This window comes from Dendrobates tinctorius, unplaced genomic scaffold (assembly GCF_039654945.1).
Source record: "Dendrobates tinctorius isolate UK_male_01 unplaced genomic scaffold, ASM3965494v1 ptg000029l, whole genome shotgun sequence".
NCBI classification, from domain to species: Eukaryota; Metazoa; Chordata; class Amphibia; order Anura; family Dendrobatidae; genus Dendrobates; species Dendrobates tinctorius.
This window is the reverse complement of record NW_027361697.1, coordinates 43,378,262-43,404,596: the sequence shown is the minus strand read 5'-3', so window position 1 is coordinate 43,404,596 and position 26,335 is coordinate 43,378,262. Positions and strand designations below refer to the sequence as shown.

Here is a 26,335-nt window from a genome sequence, read left to right as displayed (position 1 = left end):
AGAACGGTAGCATCAGCTGATGCTGCTGTTCTCCACGCAAGATCGACGTGGGACCCTCGTGGACTTCTGCGGATCGGGGTAAGTATATTGGTGTTTTTTTTAATTTTGATATTTAACCCTCTGGTGACCATGGCTTCGGGGATCAAAGTGACAAGTGACGGTAAGTATGTACTCTGTTATATGTACTGTATGTCTATATGTATGTATTGTATGTAGTATATATGTATGTTGCATGCATGTAGTATATATGCAGTATATATGTAGTATGCATGTTGCTTGCATGTAGTGTATGTATGTAGTATGCATGTAGCATGTATGTAGTATGTATGTTGCATGTAGTATATATGTAGTATGTATGTTGCATGTAGTATATATGTAGTATGTATGTAGCATGTATGTTGCATGTAGTATATATGTAGTATGTATGTTACATGTAGTATGTATGCAGTATGTATGTAGCATGTAGTATATATGTAGTATGTATGTTACATGTAGTATATGTAGTATGTCACTGGTTCATGAACATGAGCCTCCAATGACGACTCGGTGCTTTTACTTTTTACAACTGAAGAAGAGGAGGCGATAGAGCTGGAGGCTGAGTCAGCAATGTAAGACAAAACTTTTTCCTGATGCTCTGGCTTTAAAAGTGGTTTGCCAACTCCTAGAAAACTAAGCCTTCGAAGCCTTATGGAGCCAGACGATGACGCAGGCTCAACACCTCCTGCATTCGGTCCTATTTTGCTCTTGCCACTACCATCAGATCCACCACCAACACCATCATTACCAGCTGCCAACCCCCGCCCAATTCCACGGCCTCTTCCACCAGCCTTCCTCATTTTTGGTAGAAATGTAGACAAAATCCAACAAACTATATAGTAATGTAAAACAAGGTACAAGGTGTCTATAGGACAGGGGAGATTTTGAATTTCTGCACACACTAGTGGACACTGGACACTTTTGGATTGTGTGAGGCCCACTTAATATCTGAGCACTATGTCACAGGCTCGATGGCACAGCTGTGACCAAAGTGACTAGAGGATAAGGGAGATTTTGATTTTCTGCTCACACTAGTGGACAATGGACACTTTTGGATTGTGTGAGGCCCACTGAATATCTGAGCGCTATGTCACAGGCTCGATGGCACAGCTGTGACCAAAGTGACTAGAGGATAAGGGAGATTTTGAATTTCTGCAGACACTTGTGGACACTGGACACTTTTGGATTGTGTGAGGCCCACTGAATATCTGAGCGCTATGTCACAGGCTCGATGGCACAGCAGTGACCAAAGTGACTAGAGGATAAGGGAGATTTTGAATTTCTGCTCACACTAGTGGACACTGGACACTTTTGGATTGTGTGAGGCCCACATATTATCTGAGCGCTATGTCACAGGCTCGATGGCACAGCTGTGACCAAAGTGACTAGAGGATAAGGGAGATTTTGAATTTCTGCAGACACTTGTGGACACTGGACACTTTTGGATTGTGTGAGGCCCACTGAATATCTGAGCGCTATGTCACAGGCTCGATGGCACAGCTGTGACCAAAGTGACTAGAGGTTAAGGGAGATTTTGAATTTCTGCTCACACTAGTGGACACTGGACACTTTTGGATTGTGTGAGGCCCACTGAATATCTGAGCGCTATGTCACAGGCTCGATGGCACAGCTGTGACCAAAGTGACTAGAGGATAAGGGAGATTTTGAATTTCTGCTCACACTAGTGGGCAATGGACACTTTTGGATTGTGTGAGGCCCACTGAATATCTGAGCGCTATGTCACAGGCTCGATGGCACAACTGTGACCAAAGTGACTAGAGGATAAGGGAGATTTTGATTTTCTGCTCACACTAGTGGACAATGGACACTTTTGGATTGTGTGAGGCCCACTGAATATCTGAGCGCTATGTCACAGGCTCGATGGCACAGCTGTGACCAAAGTGACTAGATGATAAGGGAGATTTTGAATTTCTGCTCACACTAGTGGACAATGGACACTTTTGGATTGTGTGAGGCCCACTGAATATCTGAGCGCTATGTCACAGGCTTGATGGCACAGCTGTGACCAAAGTGACTAGAGGATAAGGGAGATTTTGAATTTCTGCAGACACTTGTGGACACTGGACACTTTTGGATTGTGTGAGGCCCACTGAATATCACAGCGCTATGTCACAGGCAGAAATTGGCTAGTGTATCACAAACTACAAGGTGTATGTAGAATTGGGCAGAATAGGAATCTCCCTAGAGTGCAGGTCTGTAAGCACGGAACATGTCCTCGACTTATTCTCTCAGAGTGACACACTGATAGCTTCACTGTGGCTATGATAACAGCCGTTACACGGTACTGTGTGAGGGGTGTACACCGCTGTATGGTGTGAAAAAATGCACGCTCAGTACCTCAGCCGGACAAAAAAAAAATTGGGATTGCTTTTAAAAAAGCAGTTTGCAGAGCAGTGGGTAAACAGCAATGCAGGAATGTCAGGAAGCCTTAGAAGGCAGCCCAACAACCAACACCACTGATACACCACAATATAGCCTCCCCTTGCACTGCACACACAGTGACTGGTGTGTTGTACAGGCAAAATCGCTAGCAGCAGAAGCAGTTTTTTTTTCTTCTTCCCTGCCTAACGCTCTCCCTACAGAATCAGCAGCAACCTCTCCCTAGGCTAAGATCGGCAGAAGTAAGATGGCGGTCGGCGTGCACGCCCTTTTATACCCCTGTGACGCCCACCAAAGCAAGCCAATCTCTTGCATGCCCTTCTGAAAGATGGTGGTGACCCGTGCCTATGTCATCACGTTGCCCACAGTGTCCGTGGATCCTGATTGGCTGAAAAAGAGCGCAAAACAAACTTTTGAAACGCGACTTTGGCACGTAAGTCGCCGACCTCGTGGCCGACCTCATCCTAGGGTCGGGTTTCGTTTCATGAAACCCGACTTTGCCAAAAAGTCGGGGACTTTTGAAATTTTTCGACCCGTTTCACTCAACTCTAGTCATCAAAGCTTGTTAGCTGACCCATTGGAGGGGTGGGGGTGCATTAGGGGTCCTTTTACCTTAGTGTTTGACCCATTGTTTTATAAGGGAGCTGAGGGTTCATGTAGTGGGAGACCACCATTGACTTCAGTTGCATGGGGCACAAAGATACCTTGTCCCAGCTCTGGTGAGTAGCATTCACTATTAGTGATTAGCAGATTGTTTGTTTGAAATTCGAATTTGGCTGTTCACATGGATTTCCCTAGAAAATTGGATTTGTAGCAAAGTTTTTTTTTTTTTCAAAAAAATTGAATATTCCTTATTATCCTCTGGGATCACTTTAGACCCCGAAGCATCATAAACGTGAGCTGTAAAAAAATCATAAAATCCTACTCCTCACCACTTTGATTGCCCACTGTCTTCTTTCAACCATTGCACACCTCATCTGCCTGTTTTTAACTATAGGCTGGGAATTCCATCCATGACCAGACTGTGGTATTCGCAGGTAAGCAGGATGCAGTGACGAGGCAGAGATGGAGAAAGCTTAAATTCAACTTTTATATATGGGTTATTTGAGTAACTGGCAAGCTGACAATAGTTGTCCTCGCAGGGATTCAAACAACAAAACACACAGATAACACGATATTAACTACCCGGTCAGGGCCGGTAACTATATGGCCACGGTATGACCAACTATGAGTCCAGGAACTATAATTAGCTAACGACGAAGTGTCAATTATCCTTCTCTGACGTCCTTTAGAGTGGTTGTCCGGGAGGTGTCCGTTCAGCTTCTCAGCCGCTGGGCCCAGCTGACGAGGAGTTGATGTACTCGTAAGCTTCTAGCGTTCCTACGCCCAGGTGGAGCGGGGGCACAACAGGCCCCAGGAGAGTCCCTCAGCATTGGGGCCCCAGGAGGAGGCGAGATGGTGGAGGCCGTGGGCCTGAACGTATAGGCCGCAGCCGCAGTGCGGACCGGGGCAGAGGCGGCCATCTGTTGCAGCTACTGAAAAGTCTTTTGTGCCCCAAAATGAGCCCCAAAATGAGCCCCTTTTTCGTGAGCCTCACGAGCAAGTTCAGTGAGCTGGGCCCCTGGCACTACTACCTGCCATGCTACGCTTGGTTCTGTGCGTAGCACTGTCATGCGGTACAATAATCCACCTTTGATTATCAGTTTCTCCCATTGGCGTAGCATTAGCAAAGTGTCTCTAAACAGCGTCTTTCTTTGGGCATCATTGGGCAGCTGTCTCATGGCTACCCATCGACGTAGAGGACCGATTTCTCCATCTTCTTGCTGCTGTTTGATCCATTCATCCCGGGACTGTTCTAAGATGCCCCTAGTGGCTCCCGTATGGAACTGTTCTCATGTCACCGCCGTGATTTCAGCGGGGCCTAGGAAAAACGGCGTTTCTTCTCCTAGCTCTTCATCTCGGCTCTGCCCAGGAGTCATGTGTTGAATTCGGGAGAGGGCATCGGTGTGTACATTCTCCGCTCCCCATTTGTAAATGATTTTGTATTTGAACTTGGCCATTCGGGTCACCCGCCGTTGCTCCAAGGCCCCCAGTTTGGCATTTCCGAGGTGGGCCAGCGGGTTGTTGTCAGTTCGCACCACTACCTCGGAGCCTGCCATGTACTCCGCGAACCACTCCGTCATGGCCCACACTACCGCGAGAAGCTCAAGCTTAAAGGAGCTGTAATTGTCAGGATTGCGTTCGGACTAGTGAAGTGATTAGCTACTGTAGGCGATCACATTCTCCCAGCTGTCCTGCACTTGGGACAACACAGCTCCCAGTCTGTGCAGGCTCCCGTCAATGTGCAGGATTAACATTTGCGAGAAATCCACGTAGGCCATCACTGGGGCTTCCAAAAGTGCGGTCTTGAAGACGCGGAAAGCTTTTCCTGTGGTTCACGTCATTGCACCTTCCAGCTATTGGCTCCAGCAGGGGTCCCCTTCAGCAGGTCTTGCAGGGCTCGGGCCCGGTGGGCGAAGATTTTTATGAAGCGACGGTAATATCTGGCCAGCCCCAGAAAGGCCCGGACATCTTTTACTGTCTCAGGAGTAGGCCACTCCAGTATTACAGTGACCTTCTCCATAGACGGTCTCACGCCCTCGGCGGAAACGACATGTCTCAGGTATTCGATTTGCGTGCGGAACAGGTGGCATTTTTGGGGTTTTATCTTCAACCCGTACTTTTTCAGCCGACCGAGCACCTGCTCCAGACGTTGCAAGTGATCCTCAAGCATGGCGGCGTAGATGATGATGTTGTCCAGGTTTTTCAAGGTGGCCTCGAAGTTGCGGTCACCCAGAGACCGCTCCATCAATTGCTGGAAGGTCCCGGGGGCGTTGGCTAGCCAGAACGGCATACAATTAAATTCGAACAGTCTCATAGATAAGATGAAGGCGGTCTTGGCACGATCTTCCGACATTGGCACCTGCCAGTATCCGCTGGCCAGGTTCAGGGTAGAAAAGTGCGTCGCCTTTCCCAGGGCCAACAGGAACTCCTTTATACGGGGTATGAGTCTTTGATGGTACAGGCGTTCAACTTTCGGTAATCCACGCAGAACCGCAGCCTGCCGTCATTCTTTCACACCAACACGATGGGGGCCGCCCAGAGGCTCTGCCTTTCCCGGATAACCCCTTTCCGCAGCATATGACACAGTAGTGTTTTTACCTCTTGGTATAGTTTCGGGGGAATCTGCCGCTTTCGCTCTCTGATGGGGGGCCGTTCCTTCGGTGGGAATGATTTGCGTGATTGCCATGGTGCACCCGAAGTCGTCTTCGTGGCTGGCGAATACCTCTCGGTACCAGCCTAGGAGTGCTTCTACCTGGTGTATTTGGGTCAGTGCCAGGCCGGAGAGTTCTGCTCGCATTTTCTCCAAGACTGCTCGTCCTTCCTGCTCAGGTGGGGACCCTGAGGTCTGGATGAAACACAGTTACAGCCCATGGATCCCCTGCATTCACCTTTAACTGTAACACCGGGGTCAGGAGCACTTCCTCCAGGGGTTTCACCAGTTTCGGGGTCTTAGGATGACATCTCGATCTTCCAGGTTGACACGGTGTATGAGGCTGTCTGCTTCCTCACGGTGGCTAGGGTGTGGGCCACTAGGATTCTGGGGGGTAGGTGCTCTGAGAAGCATGGCTCCACCTGCACTACTACTCCCTCCAGAGGTACATGGGCCCAGATGAGCAGAGAACCACTGTCTGTCCTGGCAGTAACAAGAGTTGAGGACCACAGGCGTGATCACTCTTCCCAGCACCTCCCCCTCCTGGCAGGCCTTTTGGACCCGCGCACCCTACACCAGCTGTTGGAAGACTTGCCCTTGGGGAGTGCGGGGGCTCCATTGTTTTAGAGTCTCTTGGGCTGGTTTGCTAAGGAGCAGGCTGCCAAATTCCCTCAATAGACACACTGTCACCCTGGACATGAATATATCATTCGCCTCTCCCTGGGTCAGGACCACACCTCACCGGCATAGTTGTTTGTCACACATTGAGATTTGCATCCAGGCTACTCTGACGACAGGAACTGGTAGCTGGTTGGCAGTCAGTAGCTTTATCACGGACCCCCAGTGGGGCCTTATGGCTTTGGGAAAGTGCTGCCGGAAATAAGTCTCTGGCATGGTTGTAACTTGTGAACCGGTGTTCACCAGGCAGCACACCGCACGTCATTCGAACTCTGCCCATATCAGCGGACACTTTGCAATTAGACCTTCAGGACTTCCACCACCCTGCGTTGTGGGTTCTGGCTCTGAGAGGCATCCCCCCAGCTCAGAGCCCTTTAGTTTAATGGCCGGAGGGGTGGGTATTTCCCACGCTGAGGGCACTCTCGGACAAAGTGGCCCAGTTCACCACAATCAAAACAAACCAGAGGCCGCGGGGATTACGAGGGCTCCAGGGTGCCGCACCCGGCCCTGGCTGGCTACTTGTAGTCTCGGCCCTTCTCTTCACCTCGGCCAATTCACCCCTAATGCTCTTCAGCTCCCGTCGCATTTCTTCCACCCATTGGGGCTCACCAATGGCGTTCATGGAGGCTTCAGTGCTTCGCACCTTCCCCATGGAGACTGTCACCCCTGTTCTCGCTCTCGGGTGCGTGCCTCACTTCCTATCTTGGAGAAGGCCATACACGGGTTCACCTGTACCTGTTCCTGCAATGTTTGCCTGCTCAGGGGGTCTCACAGCCCGGTCACTAAGAGGTCGCATAGGGTTATGTCAATGGGTCCTACGCCTACCCCGTCCTTTCGCTCAATGGCCGTGTATAACTCCTGTATGATGTTCATGTATTGAGTGACCATCTCCCCTTCCCCTTGCATACGGCTGAATAACCGGGTTCTCAGTTCTCCCACGTCAGTCGGGTCCCCATGAATCTCCTCCAAGATCTGTAATACCCGGACAAAGGTATTTAGTTGTCCCGGGGGCCTTAACATCACGGAGTCCCTGGCCTCCCCATCCAAAGCCATTAGGGCCACCTCGGCCTCCAGGTCAGGGGTCATCAGATGCATCCTAAATAGCCCTCGCATCCGCTCCGTCCAGCTCCACAGCATGGTAATACTGCCGGAGAACCTGGGCAGATTACTTAACATAGCCCCTAAAGATAAACTGGACTGGGAGCCTCCCTCGCCCCCTTGGCCCGCAGCATGCCAGCTCGTGCTTGGAGATTGCATCCTGCCAACTACGCCAAATGTGGTATTCGCAGGTAAGCAGGATGCAGTGACGAGGCGGAGATGGAGAAAACTTAAATTCAGCTTTTATATATGGGTTATTTGAGTAACTGACAAGCTGACAATAATTGTCCTCGCAGGGATTCAAACAACAAAACACACAGATAACACGATATTAACTACCCGGTCGGGGCCGGTAACTATATGGCCGCGGTATGGCCAACTATGAGTCCAGGAACTATAATTAGCTAACGACGAAGTGTCACTTATCCTTCTCTGACGTCCTTTAGAGTGGTTGTCCGGGAGGTGTCCGTTCGGCATCTCAGCCGCTGGGCCCAGCCAACGAGGAGTTGACGTAAGCTTCTGGTGTTCCTACGGAGAGTCCCTCAGCGTTGGGTCCCCAGGCGGAGGCGAGATGGTGGCAGCAGCGGACCGGAACTAGGCAGTGGCCGCCATGGGGTGCAGCGTCCGGGCCGCAGCCGCAGTGCCGACCGGGGCAGAGGCAGCCGTGGATGGCAGCACACAGGCCGCAGTCACAGGCCGGAGTCGGGCAGCGGCGGCCACGGGTGGCAGCGGTCTGGCCACAGCCGCCGGCTGAAGTCAGGCAGTGGTGGCCGCGGGAGGCGACGGGCAGGCCACAGCCACCGGCTGAAGTCAGGCAGTGGTGGCCGCGAGAGGCGACGGGCAGGCCGCAGCAGTGGAACAAAGTGAGGCAGTGGTGGCTGCGGGTGGCAGCAGGCAGACCGCAGCCACAGGCTGGAGTTGGGCAGCAGTGGCAGTGGGCAGGCAGCGGTGGCAGCGGGCAGGCTGCAGCCGCAGGCTGGAGTTGGGCAGCGGCAGCCGCGGGTGGCAGTGGGCAGGCTTAGCCGCGGTCAGGGGTCTCGGTATCTGGAGTGCGACCGCGGTCGTCCTGTCGGTGTCCCCCTGCTGTGCTGCTCGATGCTGTCCTCTCCCTGATACCGGTGAGTCCCTGTCCAATCTCCCTGGTACGTGCTGACTCCTTCCGGCTCTCTGGCGCCATCTAAGCTTCCTGCTCTTTCTCTCCTGCTCTGTCGAGTGCCCCCTGCTGGCATTCTGTGTTCCTTTTATATCCGCTCCGCCCCCACTGCTTCTAGAACTGTCTCTGGTCCGTCCTCTAATTATGTCCCCCCGGAAACAGTTCTCCTAGGAACCTTGATGAAAGCCCCCTTGGTTCCGGCCCAGTTCCACAGCGGAAACTCTCCCCCCTACAAGACCTCAGGGTGGGGAGCACTGCACATTGTAACATTACAACTCGTTGACCTTATGACGCACAATGACCCTTCTGCGTGCCCAGAAGTCCCAGACTAAAGTAAAGAACAGCCTGATTATGTGTGCAATGGCTGAAAGAAGAAGCCCTGAGGACCAGGCTGCGGGCAACAAGCAGCAAGGCAGCCGGGGAAATGAACTGAGAGATGAATATTAGTATTTTTTCTTATTTTTAACTGCCTTTTGTCGTCCATCAAAGTGGTGGACAGGCGTTTTTTTGCAAGCCTCATAAATTGAATCACAAAGTGTTTAAATTCAATTCCAGGCAATTTAACTAAGGCACGATACTACATGGATCATAGAATGTTAGAGATGGAGGAGACCCCCAGGGTTATCGTGTCCTACTCCATGCAGCGCAGGATTCATTAAATTATCTATCCAGCCTCTGTTTGAAGACTTCCATTGAAGTAAAACTCACCACCTCTCGTGGCAACCTGTTACACTTATTGATCACCCTCACTGTCAAAATGTTTTTTTCTGATATCTAATCTGTATCTTCTCTCTTTCAGTTTAATTTCATTGCTTCTTGTGTTTCCTTGTACAAATGAGAATAAGGATGATCCCTCTACACTGTGACATCCCTTCAGGTATTTGTTGACTATTAAGTCTCTTTTCAGCCTTCTTTTTTGCAAGTTGAATATTCCCAGATCCTTTAACCGTTCCTCTTAGGGCATACTTTGCAGTCCATTCACCATCCTGGAAGCTCTTCTCTGAATTTGCTCCAGTTTTCAATGTCTTTTTTATAAATTTGGTGCCCAGAACTGGACAAAGTATTCTGGATGCGGCCTGACCAAGGAGGAGTAGAGTGGGATTATTATGTCACGTGATCTAGACTCTATGCTTCTCTTAATATTTCCCATAACTGTGTTACCGCTTTTCTGCTGCATCACACTGTTGACTCATGTGTTGTCTGTGATCTGTTAGAATACCCAGGTCTTTTTCACACATGCTGTCGCTTAGTTCTGTTCTTCCCAATCTGTAGATGTAATTTATTTTATTTTTTTTGCCCGGATGTAGAATCTTGCATTTCTCCCTGTTAAATACTATTCTATTAGTCGCTGCTCATTGTTCAAGATTATCGAGATTTTTCTGAATACTTTTTCTGTCTTCTCTTGTGTTAGCTATCCTTCCAAGCTTTACGTCATCTGCAAATTTGATTAGTGTACCTTCAGTTCTGTAATCTAGATCATTTATAAAAATGTTGAACAACACTGAGGCCAGGACAGATCCTAGTGGTACCTCACTTGAAACACTCTTCCAATTGGATATGCAACCATTTATTACCACTATTTGAGTACAATCACTGAGCCAGTTATGAATCCACCTAACCATAGCCTTGTAAATCCCATACTTGGTCTTTCTTCAATAAGGATAGTATGAGATACTTTTATCAAATGCTTTGCTGAAGTCGAGATATACTATATCTACCGCATTTCCCTGATCCACCCAGTCAGTGATTTCATCATAGAAGTAAATTAGATTAGTCTGGCACGATCAAACCACTCATCTCTATTTGCAATATATGGTGCACTGCCCCCAAGCTATAGAGGGGGCAATGAAGGAGCAAGTCAATAGCTCCAGCTGGTACTGCTGTCCTAAGTGAGCGAGATCAGATGTCACTCCAGAGGGAGTTTGTATGCTGATCCCTAAGAATGAAGAGGTTTGCTGCTGAAACACCATGGTGCCTGAGTGCAAAATCCCCTCCACTATGCTGTTACATCTGGCCGCTGCGGATTGGACGCTCCAATCCACAGCATTTACTGACTGTGGAAACATACCCTAACACAGAGACTTTAGAAGGCAAATGGTGCAACATTTTAAATTAAACATAATTGCACAAAATGATTTTAGACAAATATTTTATGCATTAAGTAAAAAAATCCATATATCTTTCAATATATAAGTCCATGTATTTCAATATTGAAATTATGAAATCCCATCTCCACTATGCGTGCAGGTACACCCGCGGGCTTCCCTGCGTAACAGGACATGCGGCACATCTTTCTAGAATGCAGCAGGTCTATTTATCACAGTCCAATGTTTATGATGCGGTGATTCCGCATGGTTCAATGAACACATACAAAATCACCGCGCGTACAAAAGCCGGCAGTGCTGCGTCCAAAGCGCTGCCAATACTGACCGTGGAAACATACCCTTACACTGCCTGTTGCTGACTACAGAATGAGTTAAAAGGGAATCTGTTAATGAGCCTAGTTCTCACCAGGAAAATAATATCTCTTATCTTTGGTCTTCTGCAGCTGCTCTCAACTGATTTATGACCACAAGGCTAAGCTCAATATTCATGTGGTCATAAATCAGCTGGGAGGAGCTGAGAAGGAATATAAAAAGTGTAAACTCTCCCTAGCAATACCGCTCACTGATGGATTCTCAGTTAACCCATTCTGCTGTCCGACAACCATACACAGTTGCAAAAATGATTTTTAGGGAAAAAAAAATTGTATTCTTAAGGTGTCCATGTCCTTTTAAGACTGTGGACATGGCGTCCCTACAACTGACTGCAATTTGTAATCATGATACATTATATATATAAACCCTGTCCATCTGTAATCTTGTCTATTCTATCTATAACAGGTTCAAACAGGCAGTGTCAACCCTTTTTTTTACAGTATATATCATCTAGACTATATATCACTCTATCTATCTATCTATCTATCTATCTATCTATTATCCATCCATCCATCTCTGTGTCTATTTTGACTTCTTCCTGGTAATGGCATACCCTGCGTGCACACAAAGCAGTTCTGTGAAAGCATAACCTGCCCTGATTGAGCACTCTGCGTGTCTTCTATTACCTGCCTGAGAACATCTGCTTACATGCCTTTCTGTTTATTGACATCAACCTTCCCTAGGGGAAAGTCTCATCAATGTTGTTTTATCCCAGAGGTTTGGATTGGGGACCAGGAGTGACTCCAGCTTGGCCTTTCCTGGTCATTTTACACATGTAAAAGATTGCACAAATAGAAGCAGTGTATAAGCGCCCTGCGCCCACCTCTAGTGTCCACTATTCCCCTTTTAAAATAATAGAACGAAAAGGTACGAGACAGATCATTGCCTTCAATGCATCTTTAATTTGTTATCTGACTATGTGAGGACATTCTGCTGACTGAGATATTCTTCCTTCTCAGCGCCTCCTTGTAGAATTGAACGTCTTCTCAAATGCACAATTCTAAAATATCAATACTGTAAACTGGTTTTCAGCAAAATGTCTCTCTCCTTCCAAAGTTTGCTGGTTCGGCAAGTGAAGGAAACAGGAACAGAAAAGCAGCAGTGTCTGAGTGTGCCCTTCGTACGTCCACGTACGACCCAGCACAAACCAGTGATTTCATGGCATAGTACTGACACATGGATCTCTCAGTTATGTGTGTGGCCTAAAACCATTAAATTGATGTAAAATAGAAAAAAAAAAAAAAAAAAAAAAATATATATATATATATATATATATATATATATATACTGTATACTGTGTGTGTATATATATATATATATATATATATATATATATATATATATTTAACCCAAAAGCATGGACGGAACCTCCAAAAAATCATACATTGATCTAATGCTGCTAGGCAAACATATATATAACTGAACATGAGGTTCACAGTTTAGCATTCTGATCCAACTGTATGAAACCCACTACCACGTCACGGTGATCTGCTCAGTTCAACTTCTATCGCATGAAAGGAGTGGCGTCATGGGGCTAACCACCGCCGCAGCGACAATGCACTGGCACGGCGGACATCCTGGTGCCTCACAGCGCCCATGCTACAAGACTGAGTCCCCATGACTCCAGACCGGACCGCCCCACCCCACAAGCATATATACATTGGTATATTGAATGTTCTGTCCTTTTTTTCTTTGGGTGTGCACTCCTCCCATTTGGCACAGGTGATTTTAAATTAGCAGAGAGTGCAAAAGGGGTCTAGCCCATTTTTGCTCTTGCTTGAGAGCTTGAGGAAGGTGAGTTTCAATGCTCCCTTCATTTGATGTTGGTGCTGTGTGGCGGCCATTGTTGCTGCGGTTTTGTGCTTGTAGGGCGACGCTGTCTTGAGTTATGGGGACTCAATCTTGCAGCATGGGTGCTGTGAGGCACCAGGCCATCCACCCTGCCAGTGCACTTTCGCTGCATCGGTGGGTTGCGCACACACAGCTCCTTAAATGCAATAGAAGATAGGACCCACTGAGAAGTTCTCCGTGACGTGGTAGAGGGCTCCATACATTCTGATCTGAATGCTAAACTTGATCCTCATGTTCAGTAACATATATTTTTGCCTGGCGGCATAGGCCGATGTATGATTTTTGGAGGTGCTGTCCATTCTCTTTTTTGATATATATATGTATTCACACCAGGGCCGGACTGGCCATCTGGCAATTCTGGTAAATGCCAGAAGGGCCTGTCTGGTCATGGGCTGCCTTGTCTGCTATGTTGTTAACAGAATCCGTGTTCTCAAGATAACCATACTGTTAAGAGTTGTGATGGAGCACAAAGTTGCTGACTCCGTCACTTAAACCAGCAGGCCACGGGGATCATTAGAAATATTGGTCTTGTACTAAATCTTCTTTTCCTCCATCAGGGTAATATTAGTAATATATCCCATATGGTTCATGGGGATGGGGACAACATGGGTATGTGTGATTTCAAATGCCAGGACTGAATTTCAGCCCCAGTCCGTACCTGATTCACACACATCGCATGTTACTGTAGTTTGAGATCTAAATGGTATCATGTAGCGGGAATTCACCACCATGAGAGTAGGGTTAAATCCTAAAGCCCCTGTCACACATAGCGATCTCGCTAGTGAGATCGCGGCTGAGTCACAAGTTTTGTGACGCAACAGCGATCTCACCAGCGAGATCGCTGTGTGTGACACTGACCAGCGACCGGCCCTCTGCCGGTTATTGCTGATCGTCCTGGAATAGCCAGGACATTTTTTTGATCGCTGGTCTCCCGCTGGCCAGCAGGCATCGCTGCGTGTGACAGGCGGGAGACCAGCGATCAGCGCGCTGGTAACTAAGGTAAACGCAGGGTTTCTAAGCACCGGGCAGCTCTTAGAAACCCAATGTGTACCTTAGTTACCAGCGTGCTGATGCAGGGAGCTGGTAACCAAGGTACACATCGGGTTTCTAAGTGACGCACACCCCTTAGAAACCCGATGTGTACCTTAGTTACCAGCTCCCGGCCTCAGCGCGCTGGTAACTAAAGTACACAGCGATGCTGCGCGCTCGGCGTCGCTGGTGCTGATCGCTGGTGAAGCTGTCTGTTTGACAGCTCACCAGCGATCATGTAGCGACACACCAGCGATCCTGACAAGTTGATATCATTGTCGGGATCGCTGGTTAGTCGCTATGTGTGATGGGGCCCTAAGTTGTGGCTAAGTTGGGATTTTCCTAAGTAGACTTATACAGAAAACTAGGGGCAGATCTCATTGACAGGTTAAGGCCACATCCACATGTTCAGTATTTGGTCAGTATTTTACATCAGTATTTGTAAGCCAAAATCAGGAGTGGAGAGGGTAAATTCAGAAGTGGTGCACATGTTCAGGGCCGCTACCAGGGCATTGCTACCTTTACTGGTGAAAGGAGCCCGGTGAGCAGAAGCAAAAAGGGGCAGGGGTGGGTTAGGAAGTTTCAGTATTCAACTGAACATGTGTCCCCGGACGCACGTTCGGGTGAAATATATTGCCGAGTAGCAAGCCAGTGGCAATAGATAACAGCCACCAGCCAATCAGAGACAGGCAGCTGACATCGACGTGCAATTCGCCAGCATCTGACATCACTGCCATGCACAAACTCGTCCGCACCACATATCAGGAAAAAAGAGAATGCTGCTGGAGCCTGATCCAGGTAAGAAGAAACTTGAGAATGAAACACCTGAGGTCCAGTAATGAGACACATTGGGGCCAGGAATGAGGCACATGAAGGACTGGAATGAAACACGTGGGCGCCTGGATGAGACATGTGGGGGCCTGGAATGAGACACGTGGAGGCCAGGAATGAGACACATGGGGGCCTGGAATAAGACACGCAGGGGCCAGCAATGAGATATGTGGGGGCCATGAATGAAACACGTGGGGGCCTGGAATGTGACACATGGGGGCCTGGAATGAAACACGTGGAGGCCAGGAATAAGACACATGAGGATCAGAAATGAGACACCTGGAGCCAGTAAGGAGACACATGGGGGCCAGGATGTGGGACGTTATTACCGGAAGGGGCCAGGATGTGGGACAATATTACTGTAGTGGCTAATTAAAGGATATTATTACTGCTGCGATGTATTTTATTTTTGAGGATACTGTGGTCAATGGGGGGAGGTAATGTTACTTTGTAAGGCGGCACTATGTCACTTTTTTCTTCATCTGGCCAAGTGTAGAAGTCAGGGAAAAAGTGGGGAATGTGCTGTAAAAGCGGTGCTCTAGATAACTGTGTGGTATTTTCTGCAGAGAAAAGTCTTCGCTGGAAGAAGTGATGGTGGTCTGTGCTGGATGAAGAAAAAAGCGAAGATGAATGACTTCAACTAGAGAAAACACTAGTGAGTCAATGTGTTTCTTGTATAATGACACTATGTACTGTATATTATGTACAGCACTCATGTGTACAATGGTAATATTAGTATTGCATTTTTTTAGTAATGATTATTATTGCATTATTTGGTCACTATGTGATGATGATATGTGGTCCGGCCATGGTGTGGCAGCCTTTGCTCCTTGTATGTTGTATTATTTAGTCACTATGTGGTGATCATATGCGGTCTAGTCATGATGTGGTGGTATTTGTTTTTTGTATGTGGGATTATTCATTCAATATGTGGTGGTAACATGTGGTCCAACCATGGTGTGATGGTATTTGTCCCTTGCATGTGGTATTATTTGGTCACTATGTGGTCTAGTCATGGTGTAGCAGTATTTGTCCCTTGTATATGGTATTATTTGGTCACTATGTGGTGGTAATATGTGGTCTGGTGTCATGGTGTGATGGTATTTGTCCCTAGTATATGTTATATACAGTAGGTCATTTTAAAAAATGTATGTGACTCATTTCCTTAGGCCTCTTTCACACTTCAGTTTTTTGTGTCAGTTCCAATCCGCCAAAAAGGCTGAGGAGCGGATCCGTTATTAACTGATGTGAACGGATGCCACAGGATCCGTTTTTTGACGGATCCGCAAAATGAGGAGAGAGAGAGAGAGAATTTTTTTTTTTTGTCCGGCACCCAGACAGAATTTCGGGTTAAATTAGTGTCTGGAGGATCAACATTATGGCGGATCCTCACAAAAACGGATGCAACGGACGACAATCCGTCAAAATCCGCCAATAATGGAAGTCAATGGGGAAAAAAACGGATCCGCAAAAAAAAATTGCGGATCCGTTTTTTTCAAAACCTGGCGGATTTTGACTGATTGTGAAAAACGGAAGTGTGAAAGAGGCCTTAAAGAAAAGTAAATAAGAATATACCTAAAAAGTGTATTGGATATTTTAAGAAATGTTTAATAGGTTAGAGTAGAATTGGGAGCTGCCAAAAGCAAAAGAGTCTACCTTGTCGAGGTTGCCGCTCAAAAAAACTGATGTGTGATTGGTAAGGACGTGGTGCAGAAGTGGAGTTTATCCAAGACTGGGCGTGGGACTGTGGAAGGTTCAAGGGGAGGAAGAGCTGCCGGATGGGAGCCTGGGCAGAGTCACAAGGGGGCCCGAAAATGTTGCTAGCAAGGGACTCTGAAACACCTGGTGGCAGGCCTGCACGTATTTCTATTATAAGTTTCCTTTTATTGTTCCACTGCTGATTTTTGCTTACAAATACTGAGGTAAAAAACTGATGAAATACTGAACATGTGAATGTAGCCAAAACTTCAGCTGCTTGCTGAAGTTTTTTAAAATCACAGTTTTATCAGCAGGAGGTTACTAGAGGACTACTAAATCTGCTGCCTCATAGTCCTTCATATTCATCAGCAGTTTACAACCACTAATTGGCAGCTTTCTGCCTATGCACAGTGTACACAGAAAGTAGCCAATGAGTGATGTGGACGGAGTTATACAGCACTCAGAATTCAGAAAACACATCACTGGAATCCAGGTCTCTAACCCTACATCATAGTGCTCTCAGATGTGGCAGCAAAAAAGGTGTTGTCAGATGAGGAAAGGTCTAGTAAAAAAAAGAAAAAAATAATTAATGGTCTTCTTCAGGTTGAAGGTTTGTAATGCAGCATTATAATATAGGCTTGCATTAGTTATTTTATTATAATGTAGTTCATCCGCACCTGTCAAAGGGAATGTGTCACCATGTTTTTGCTACATCATCTGTGAGCAGCATAATGTAGGGGCAGAGACCCTGATTCCTGCAATGTGTCACTTACTTTACTGGGTGCTGCAGTTTTGAATAAACACTGTGTGATCTGCTGAAGATCTACCATTTCTCTTATTGCTGAGCTGTGTATAACCCCACTCAGAACACTGATTGGTAGCTTTCTGTGTACACTGTGCATAGGTAGAAAGTTGACAATCAGTGGTGGAGACGTAGTTGGACTACATGGCAGGTTTACTAGTCCTCCAGTGATAATCTCCATCTCCTGCTGATAAAATAGTATTTTTATGAAAGCTACAGCAAACAGCCCAGTAAGTGACACATCGCTGGAATCAGGGTCTCTGCCCTCACATTATGGTGTTCTCAGATTAGTTAGCAAAAACATGTTGACAGATGCCCTTTAAGTTTTACCCACTGCTATATATTTATTATAGAAATGGGAGGAAAAATTTATTGAGCAGGAAATATTTTTAGGGGTCCCCTCATAGTAGTGTTGTAGAAACCCCTTTCATGGAAGAGCTAATTTGGGGTGAGACACAAGTGGTCCCTAGATATGCCAGTGTTGTTCAAAAGAGAAATGATGCATCAGAGATAAGATCATACACATCCTTGTCTGCCCGGGTACAAGGCTTGTCTGGTCTCAGGTACCAAGTCAGAGTTTTTTTTATTGTACTCAGAAAAAAGTAAGTTTCAGTACATTACCCACAAAATATGTAAGCTACAAAAACAGCTAGCTGACGTCTGAAGACTGTTTTAAGCCATCTACCAACGGTCTTCAACAATTCTTTAGTAAACTAATAACCGATGTCGCTGCTTTTACAATCTGAGCATACAAGAACAGAGACATTAAGGGAAAGTTCACACTAGGCTTTTTTCTGCAGTAAAACATGATCTCTTAGCAGGAAAGAAGCTGCAGAAAATAAGCATGTTTTCCTTGGTTATTCTTGCATTTTTGCTGCATTTTTTCATCCTTTTTTTGCAGCAAAACATGATACCCGCGTTTTTGGAGCGTTTTTTTTAACAACCCTTTAATTTCAATGGTTGAAAAACGCTGAAAGAAGTGACCTGCTCCACTGTCCAAAAAAACCATTCAAATCACAAAATCCTGATGAAAAAAGCTGTGTGCGTGAGATTTCTGAAATCTCATAGACTCTGCCGGTACTGTAAACCGCAGCCAAAAATTAGCATTAAAAAATGCATTAAAAAAACGCTGCAGAAACGCCCAGTGTGAACTTCGCCTTAAGCTTTACATATAGACTTAAATTGTTTAAATGATAATCAAAGCAAGATATCAAATATTGATAGTGACGGTGGTGAGGTTTGGAATAACTGCTATAGGCAGATAAAGCAGCTGATGCGTGTAAGAAATAAAAAAGGTTTCATTAAATTACACAACTGGATCATTAGAGCTATTTTAGTATTTTGATGTTGTTGTCAATCCACTCTTGTCACAATTTGCAGTGATGTCGCCTTCAGAAAAGTAGCATAATTCTACCGGATTAGGCTAAACAGATCTGTTACCCCATAGGGAAATCTGCACCAGGGTCCCGCTCACATTAATCCACCTGTTGATTCATTCTCACTCCCCGGAAGCATCCGCTTCATAATTTAAGAATTCCTCTGGAGGAACTGTTTCGACCTTCATTCTCGCCTCTCTCGCCCGTTCTGACTGCAGTTCTGTATGGTCATGTACCTACAGAAATGATAGACAAGCTCTGCTAGTGCTGCATTGTGCTGCTCTGCTCCCGGCCGTCCCTATGCTACTTCACGGGTTAAAAGATAAAGGTCTGTCCCTTCCCAGGATGTGCTGTGTCCCCATATAGTCTCTGTATAATCCATCTGCTTGTTGGTTCTGGTAAAGAAGAGAGCGGGAATACTTGATGTATTATGAGAAAGCTCACTCCAGCCTAATTAATTTCTTATCTGTCGCTTCAGGATTGACTTCTCTTTCCAGTCTGAGTGCTGTGGAAAGCGACTGGGAGCGAAGCTGATGGCCACTGGGCGCTATTGTATAGAATGGACGCGTCAGCTTAGTGTAAATGTTCCTAATCAGTACATGTATTATGAGCAAAACGGCAGCAAGCCTCGATGTCTGTGTTACTGCGACCCATAGGACGCTCAGCGTGTAATATCACCGCCATAGGTCGGAGCATGCTCATGTAGCTCTGAGGTTCACAAGAACGTATGACATTATTGAACTATTTTGCCTAAAATCCAAAAAAAATGTTGGAAGCTAGAATGAATTATATACATGTTAGAAAAATGATATGTTATTCTATTACCCTACATGTAGAACAAAGAAGAAGCACAAAAATTGCGATATGAAAGCAGAATAGAAAAATGCCCAATATTTAGTAGCAGAATGAATGGAAAATGAAGCCAAAATTCTGGCATACATGGCTCCTAAAAGTGCTGAAAGTGGACTTTAATTCTAAAGCGCTCTTGACTTTGCATGTAAGGTTGCTCCCATCTCGGCCTTTCATGGCCACTACGGGTATAACTGTGTCTAGGTCCCGGCCACCACAGGCAACTTTTCAAAAGCAGCACACAAATATGGTAGTGTAGTTGTATTTGGCTGTTTTCGTGTTTGGTAGCTGGGACCAGGGCCGGACTGGCCATCTGGCAATTCTGGCAAATTCCAGAAGGGCCTGTCTGGTCTTGGGCTGCCTTGTCTGGTACGTTGTTAACAGAATCGGTGTTCTCAAGACATCCATATTGTTACTGACTTCCGTTACTTACCCCAGCGAGCCAAAGTATCATTAGAAGTATTGGTCTGGTAATAAATCTTGCTTTCCTCCATCCAGGGTAATATTAGTAACCTATCCCCATCTGGTGCTTGGAGACGGGGACAACATGGGCCTGTGTGATTGCAAATGCCAGGGCTGAATTTCAGTCCCAGTCCGTACCTGGCTGGGACCTAGAAGCAGTGACATCTAAATCAGCAGTGAAATGAGGAGATTGAAATCACTTTTTAAGGGCTCCACAGTCTCTTCAGTCTGCTCTTCACTGTTGTCTGTAGCATCCAGCCATGATCCCACCAGAGTCCTCACTCTGTAGCAGAGGGCAGGGGTTGTAGTCCCCTGACCTAGAGAGCACTTCAGAGATAAGGCCCTGTCTTGGGGAACAGAGAACTCCAGAATCAAATATCATTTTCTCATTCCTGCACAGTGATGTTTAAACACCTCTGCTATCTAGTGCTGCCAGTTATTTTGCAGAGTCGAAAATGTTACGACTCCAGTGTAAGAGTTTATCCAAGACTATTTTTCTTATTTTACCATGGGCCTTAAAACAAACAAGATGCTAACTATCTGCCTGATCTACCAGGTGTCGGCACAAAGCGGTCACCAACTGCTCCAACTTTCGATTCAGCTGCTTCACATCAACAGGACAGCTCTTCTTCTTTTGGGCTGCTGTGCCAATGGGTCGTCAGTGCGGATGTCATGCTGATTGATAGTCGGCTTCCTGCAGTTAGGCAGTGGGGAGATGGCTGTCAATCAGCATGACGTCAGCAGTCACGTTCCATCAACAGAACAGAGCGGAAGAGAAGCAGCTGCTGTCTACGTGATGTCAGCGAAAGTTGCTGAATCACAACTAGGAGCAGTCTGTGACCGCTCTGTGCCGGCAGAGATCAGCATCGGGAGCAACAGGCAGGTAGGTAGCAAGTACCTGCTTGTTAGTCCTTAGGAACATAATACAAAACTTAAAAGGTCCAAGCAAAGCCCTTTAAGAAGCGATTCTATAGTATGTTTATAGCACAGCTTCTTATCTTTGCATATTGCTCCATATGATTTTTCTTCTAAATGGGTTGTCCATAAAGTAGCGTCTAGGCACAGACCTCAGGATTCACCCAAATGCATAGGAAATCTGGTATCTTCTTATCACATTTGGAGTCCTTATTAAAATACAGACATATTTCAGGATGCTAAACTTTTCCTACCTTTACAAAAACAAACCTGAAGTTTTGATTGTAGAGTACTCTTCTAACCTCTTACTATTAGGGCAAATGGTGATGGACAATAAAACTGCAGTACCCATCTATACTATGCAATAAGAAAAGTTACAGCATTTAGAAGAAGAAATAACTACATTTCAGGTAGCTCATCAATGAGCCTTATAGATACTAAATGCCCTAGATATCAATTTGTGATAAAGGTTCTCTGCACTGAAGATGTTTATCTCTTTCTTGTTCACAGGCATTTTACTCTGAGACGGGAAATGAACCGCATCCCTCCCCCCTCTGTTTAAAACCCATTACAGTCCAAGTCACTAATTCAGATTTATTTGGGGAAATACTGTAGACAGTGATGCAATAATGGTCATTTTGCTGCACTTTTAGACATTTGTTCTATCAATAGATCCAAATAATATTTGCCTGAATTCTGCCTTGTCACTGAGCATTTACAAACTTTATCCCTAGAAAAGGTTCTGAGGAAGAAGAATTGGGAGTAGTTCATCATCAGCAGCAGCTAGACGACTATAGTTTGGACACCTGCTGTACAATTCATGATGGTGACCAGATGAGTACAGTAGATGGAGGTGAATGCTCATTATTTTCCAGCTGCCTGCCTGTTACCAACTATTATATCATTCCGGATGACCCTCCCAGGGTAGCAGAGCACAATTTGACATCAGATTCTCAAGAGTTTGCTTTAACTATGCCCTGATAACAACATCCACTCTGCTACACCTAATATATTCAGCCCTACCGCATCTGTCATTTTTTTTTTTTTAACTCTAACAACCGAGAACAAAATTCAACGAAACTTGGTAAAAATGAATGAATCCGCTCTCTATTGCACCTCACTCACCAGGTGACTCCCAAAGCACTGCACCCTGAGCTGTATTTTAACCCCGCGCTCGCCTCTGTCCGTCATATGAAGTGTAGAAAAATGTATTGATTTAAGGCATAAATGAAAAAAAAAATCAGCAAAGGTCCAGGATGCATTTTTACGCTGAAACCAAATGCTTCTACATAATGATATCACCGTATACGTGTGAGTGATATATATTGCGCGCAGGTATAGTCTGCATACGTCTAACTTGACATTGTCAGCACTATTTGATTTCATGTCATTTCTCTTTCTATCCGCTATGATTTAGTATTTTTATAAACTGTTACATTTCGCATTTCTAACATTAAATGTTTACCCAAGAAACTCATCACTGGAATGAAGTTTTAGTTCTGTATCTAAATAATGACAGCTGGAAATTGAGGATGCAGGAGATACCCATGCAGGCGAAGACAGAGGGGTTAACATGATTTTGGGTTGCGTGAACCTCACCTGTGTTTCTGGGCTTTGCGACATCATTTTTTAATAATTCTCAGAACGATACAATTAAATTAAAAAAAAACAAAAAAAACAGAATCGCCACTGTAGCATCTGGGATGCTGCCCAGGGGAGAACCACAGAGCTTGCAATCAATAATGCAGAGCTTGTCAAGGATAATCAGCTGAGGTCTTTAGGACCGCTCAGGAATCCTGGTGTTGAGCAAGTATAAGGTTTGCAATCTCTTGTTTGCTGGCATTTGGAAATCTTCTCTCCAAACAGCAAGACACCTCTCTCCTCCTCCTTCTCTGTGCCAGCAGCACCCCCCCAACTCTGTCCTGCTCCCCGCCTGCTGCTGCTGTGTAGGGTAAGCCTCTCCCACCCCACCTTCAGAGGAGAGGTCCCTGGCTCATCTGATTGAAACATGTGTCCCCTTTCCTACACCTCAGAGCTATGTGTTTTGCAGTAACTTGGAGGGACAGACTGGTCACTACAAGGACAGCAAGGTCCCCACCCATCTTGCCAATGCTAATTGGGAGTGATTGATGCTGCCTCTCCACAAATCTCTCTTCTAAATACAATGAGAGCAGTGGCTGCTGTGCATTTCAGCTCTCTGGACCATCACCACCTCCATACACTGCACATCTGGAGGCTAACAGTGGAGGCTCCTCAACCAGGAACATCTGGGAGGCTCAGCCTGGAAAGAAGCAACTCTTGATTTTACCTCTGGTCTCTTTTTTTTTTTGTTGTTGTTTGTTTTCTCCCTTTTTTTTTCTCCCTCTTTCTTTGCAGGATCTAAGAGGATAACATGCACTTTATTTCCCCAAAAGTCCTTCCTGACAGTAAGCCCATCACCTTCTGATGACACCCCCCCCCCTTGGTCTTGTCATGGATGATAGCAGGTGATGATCTCCTAAACTCTTTGGATACACGTTCCAGATCGGAAAAGGGGCTCATTCTCCTTAAAGCGAATCTGGATAAAATACTCCTGTTACTAATGAGCACCAATAAAAGGATTATAACTCCTCACACAGGGACTTCTCTCTAATTAGGACACAGAAAGCCTACCTTCAGTAAGTACATACTTTTTTTTCCCTGAATGTCGCTTCCCTCATTTGCATTTCTTTTATTGCAGAAATATTCTGCAAGCAGAGATTCAGGTGAACTCCCCCTGGGCTTGAGGTAGAGGGGACTTTTTTTATACTTAATTGTTCCTTATTTTTGTCAAGATGAGCTTTGTGGATGTCACTCTTTGAACAGGTTCCTGTGTCTTTTTTTTTTCTTTTTAGCTCTGTGTCTTGATATTCTGTGCAAGCTCCAGCCTTTGAAAGCACTTCTTTCTGATGTCGGCTGTCAGCATGTGTGGAGGTGACCCACTATTCCTTATTAGAAAAATGAGGAACTTGTGCCAAAATCTATACACAATGGTTGATAGGCTTCCAATGCAATCGTCGCGTGTGTGTCTGAGATGGGGAAATTAGATCGTCAGCCCCGTGGGCGACAGCGAATGTACAAAGCGGTGAGCTGATGAGCCCACAAATCCCGAATAACCCATCACTTATAAACTGTGGCTGTAGATTAGGGGATAGGCATTTAGGGATGACGGCGCCGCCGGCAGGTTCCGCACCCCAGGTGGATTCAACGAGTTTTATTACGCGTTTCTGGCTCCAACCCATTTTCAAATCAAACTACAGATGACTTACGGTATATCTCAGTGCAAGACATAGAAGGTATCCCGATATATCAAAGGAAATGGAAAACCGCCCCGGCTAATAGATATATATGCTGACAGCCAGAAGAACGAGCATCCTGCATGCTTTACTGCACTTGTGTCATCAGTACTTACTGCTTCAATCAATGACTCCTTCACTGACCTCTTTAAGAGTCAATTGATGAGTCCTCCTGGGTTAAAATAGGAAAAAAAAACAAAAAACACAAAGACACTATAGAAGAACTGCAGGAATCCATGACAAAGATGTGGTTTTGATTCCCAACTTCGGTGCTTTGGTGTTCTTTCCCCCCATCTTACAGTGCTGATGCTCCAGTTTCGCGAGTCGCTGTGAGATGAGTGACTGTCTGTATGTAGCTCTCCATCCATTAACATCTCAGCATCCAGAGAACATTAGCAGTCAAATTGGTCCCTAAAGGAAAGCGGCGGAGTCATGGAGCTCCCCCTGGTGGATATAGGTGGCATACCAGCTAGAACAACTGGTTACTCAAGCTTAGCCATTAGGAAAGGTGACGTGATGGCATAGAAGGTGATTTATTGTGTTAAGTGTAGAGCAAGGGTTATTATTGGTGCAACCTGTGCAGCCGCAAGACCCCAATAGGGGAGGTGGTCCGCTGTCATCCTAAAATCACTTTTCTACTATGAATTGGAGGGTATAAACTAATAAACTCTATAGTTCGCTATTAAAGATGGATTGTTAGCGAGAAATAGATGCGTTCTGAAGAGCTATGGTATAAGAGGGGGCCTACATCCATTCTGGCACAGGGGGCCCTCTATTGTCTATGTCCGCCTTTGCTATAGTACATACTTTGCTATCGTAGAAAGTCTGTACAGACGTCTAGAAATATTCTGAACCTGTCCGTCACAAGAAGTTAAAACAAATGTTGATAGTCTGCTGAATCTACAAGATTGTTGTTTTATTTCTCTTACTGAGAACTTATCATAAAGAAACTTCTGTATGAAAACTATGGAGATGATTGTTCCTAGGGAAATTCCTTCAGAGCCCTTAGGTTTAGCAAAGATTTTTTTTTTGGTACCGAAATTGTTTGCACTTGTCCCATAGGGTATACGAAAGATTGTTTCCACCGGACCTAGGACCATGTCCTGGGTCTGGGAGTAGTTGAACTTTACGTGTGATTTTCATCTTATCTCACAACTTTATTAAAGCGTCTGGTTCTTTAGTTGTGATCTACGCTGCAATTTGGGGGATCCTGTAATAATGGAGAAGAGCATTCCTGTGTAGACAGGTGTGGGATGTCTAGGAATCGATTTCCATCATCAAAGACTCAGCTGAAGGAGGAGATCAAAATATTTGTCATTTTCGATTGAACGACATTGAAAGAACCGTGATGTGACCAACTGTTCTTCTCCAGAAGCTTCACTGCAATGATCCATCATTACGATAATGACTGATAATTCTCGGAAAGCGGGATATCACAATATTCATATTCCTCTAGTCATACTGGGCACAAGGTCCACAGTAAATAAAGTCAGCTTCTCTTTTGCATTCACATCTCGCATTATGGCTGAACACATGGAAATTAATGTGAAGCTGTAAACTTATGGGTGACACATCCTGTGAATATTTAGTAGTAGTGATCTCATCCCTGCAACACGAAAACATCCCAATTATCACACCGCTCAACGAGATCGAGAACAGAGAAACCCACTCAAGTGTGATCCTATATTTACAGATGCCACAATAACTGTTCAACTGCGCAACCCAAGAATCTCATCCAGAATCGGCGTCCATCACTCCTTACATTCCCCCGGAAGGTGAATCTCTGATGTGGCGTGGGGATTGTGGTCAACCACCGGCCAGTATTTTGTAACCCAAAGAGACCTCAGTGCGGGGGTTTCCAAAACAATACACTAACTTTAGAGAAATCCACCAGTATACAAATGTATATTCAGCGTTTGTCCCACAGCAGGGCTGATCCTGTCATTTGGCACAAGTCATTTTCGGATCATAATGGGTTCTCCAGGTTTTTTCCATAGGACTGAAGGTAAATTGACTAGGTCATCTTAACCCAGTGAGTTATTAGGGAATCCGGTAATTGTACCTATTTCTCTCTGGTACCAAATCGCTGGTAATGTTATTAAACTGGCTTATT

The 26,335-nt window shown here is 45.7% G+C and overlaps 1 protein-coding gene across 7 annotated transcripts in view; it reads left to right on the top strand.

Annotated features, from left to right (window-relative positions):
• NTNG1 (netrin G1) overlaps positions 1-26,335 on the top strand; it is a 623,318-nt gene that overhangs the window by 69,273 nt on the left and 527,710 nt on the right. For 4 of the 7 annotated variants that reach the window (XM_073571675.1, XM_073571677.1, XM_073571672.1 and 1 more), the window contains exon 1: positions 22,747-23,565. The exons of 1 other annotated variant lie outside the window; for it this stretch is intronic. The gene's annotated coding sequence lies outside the window, so the exon portion shown is untranslated. Of the gene's footprint in view, positions 1-22,745; positions 23,566-26,335 lie in introns of those variants that run through there. 2 more of the 7 variants (XM_073571678.1, XM_073571679.1) reach the window with 2 other exon arrangements.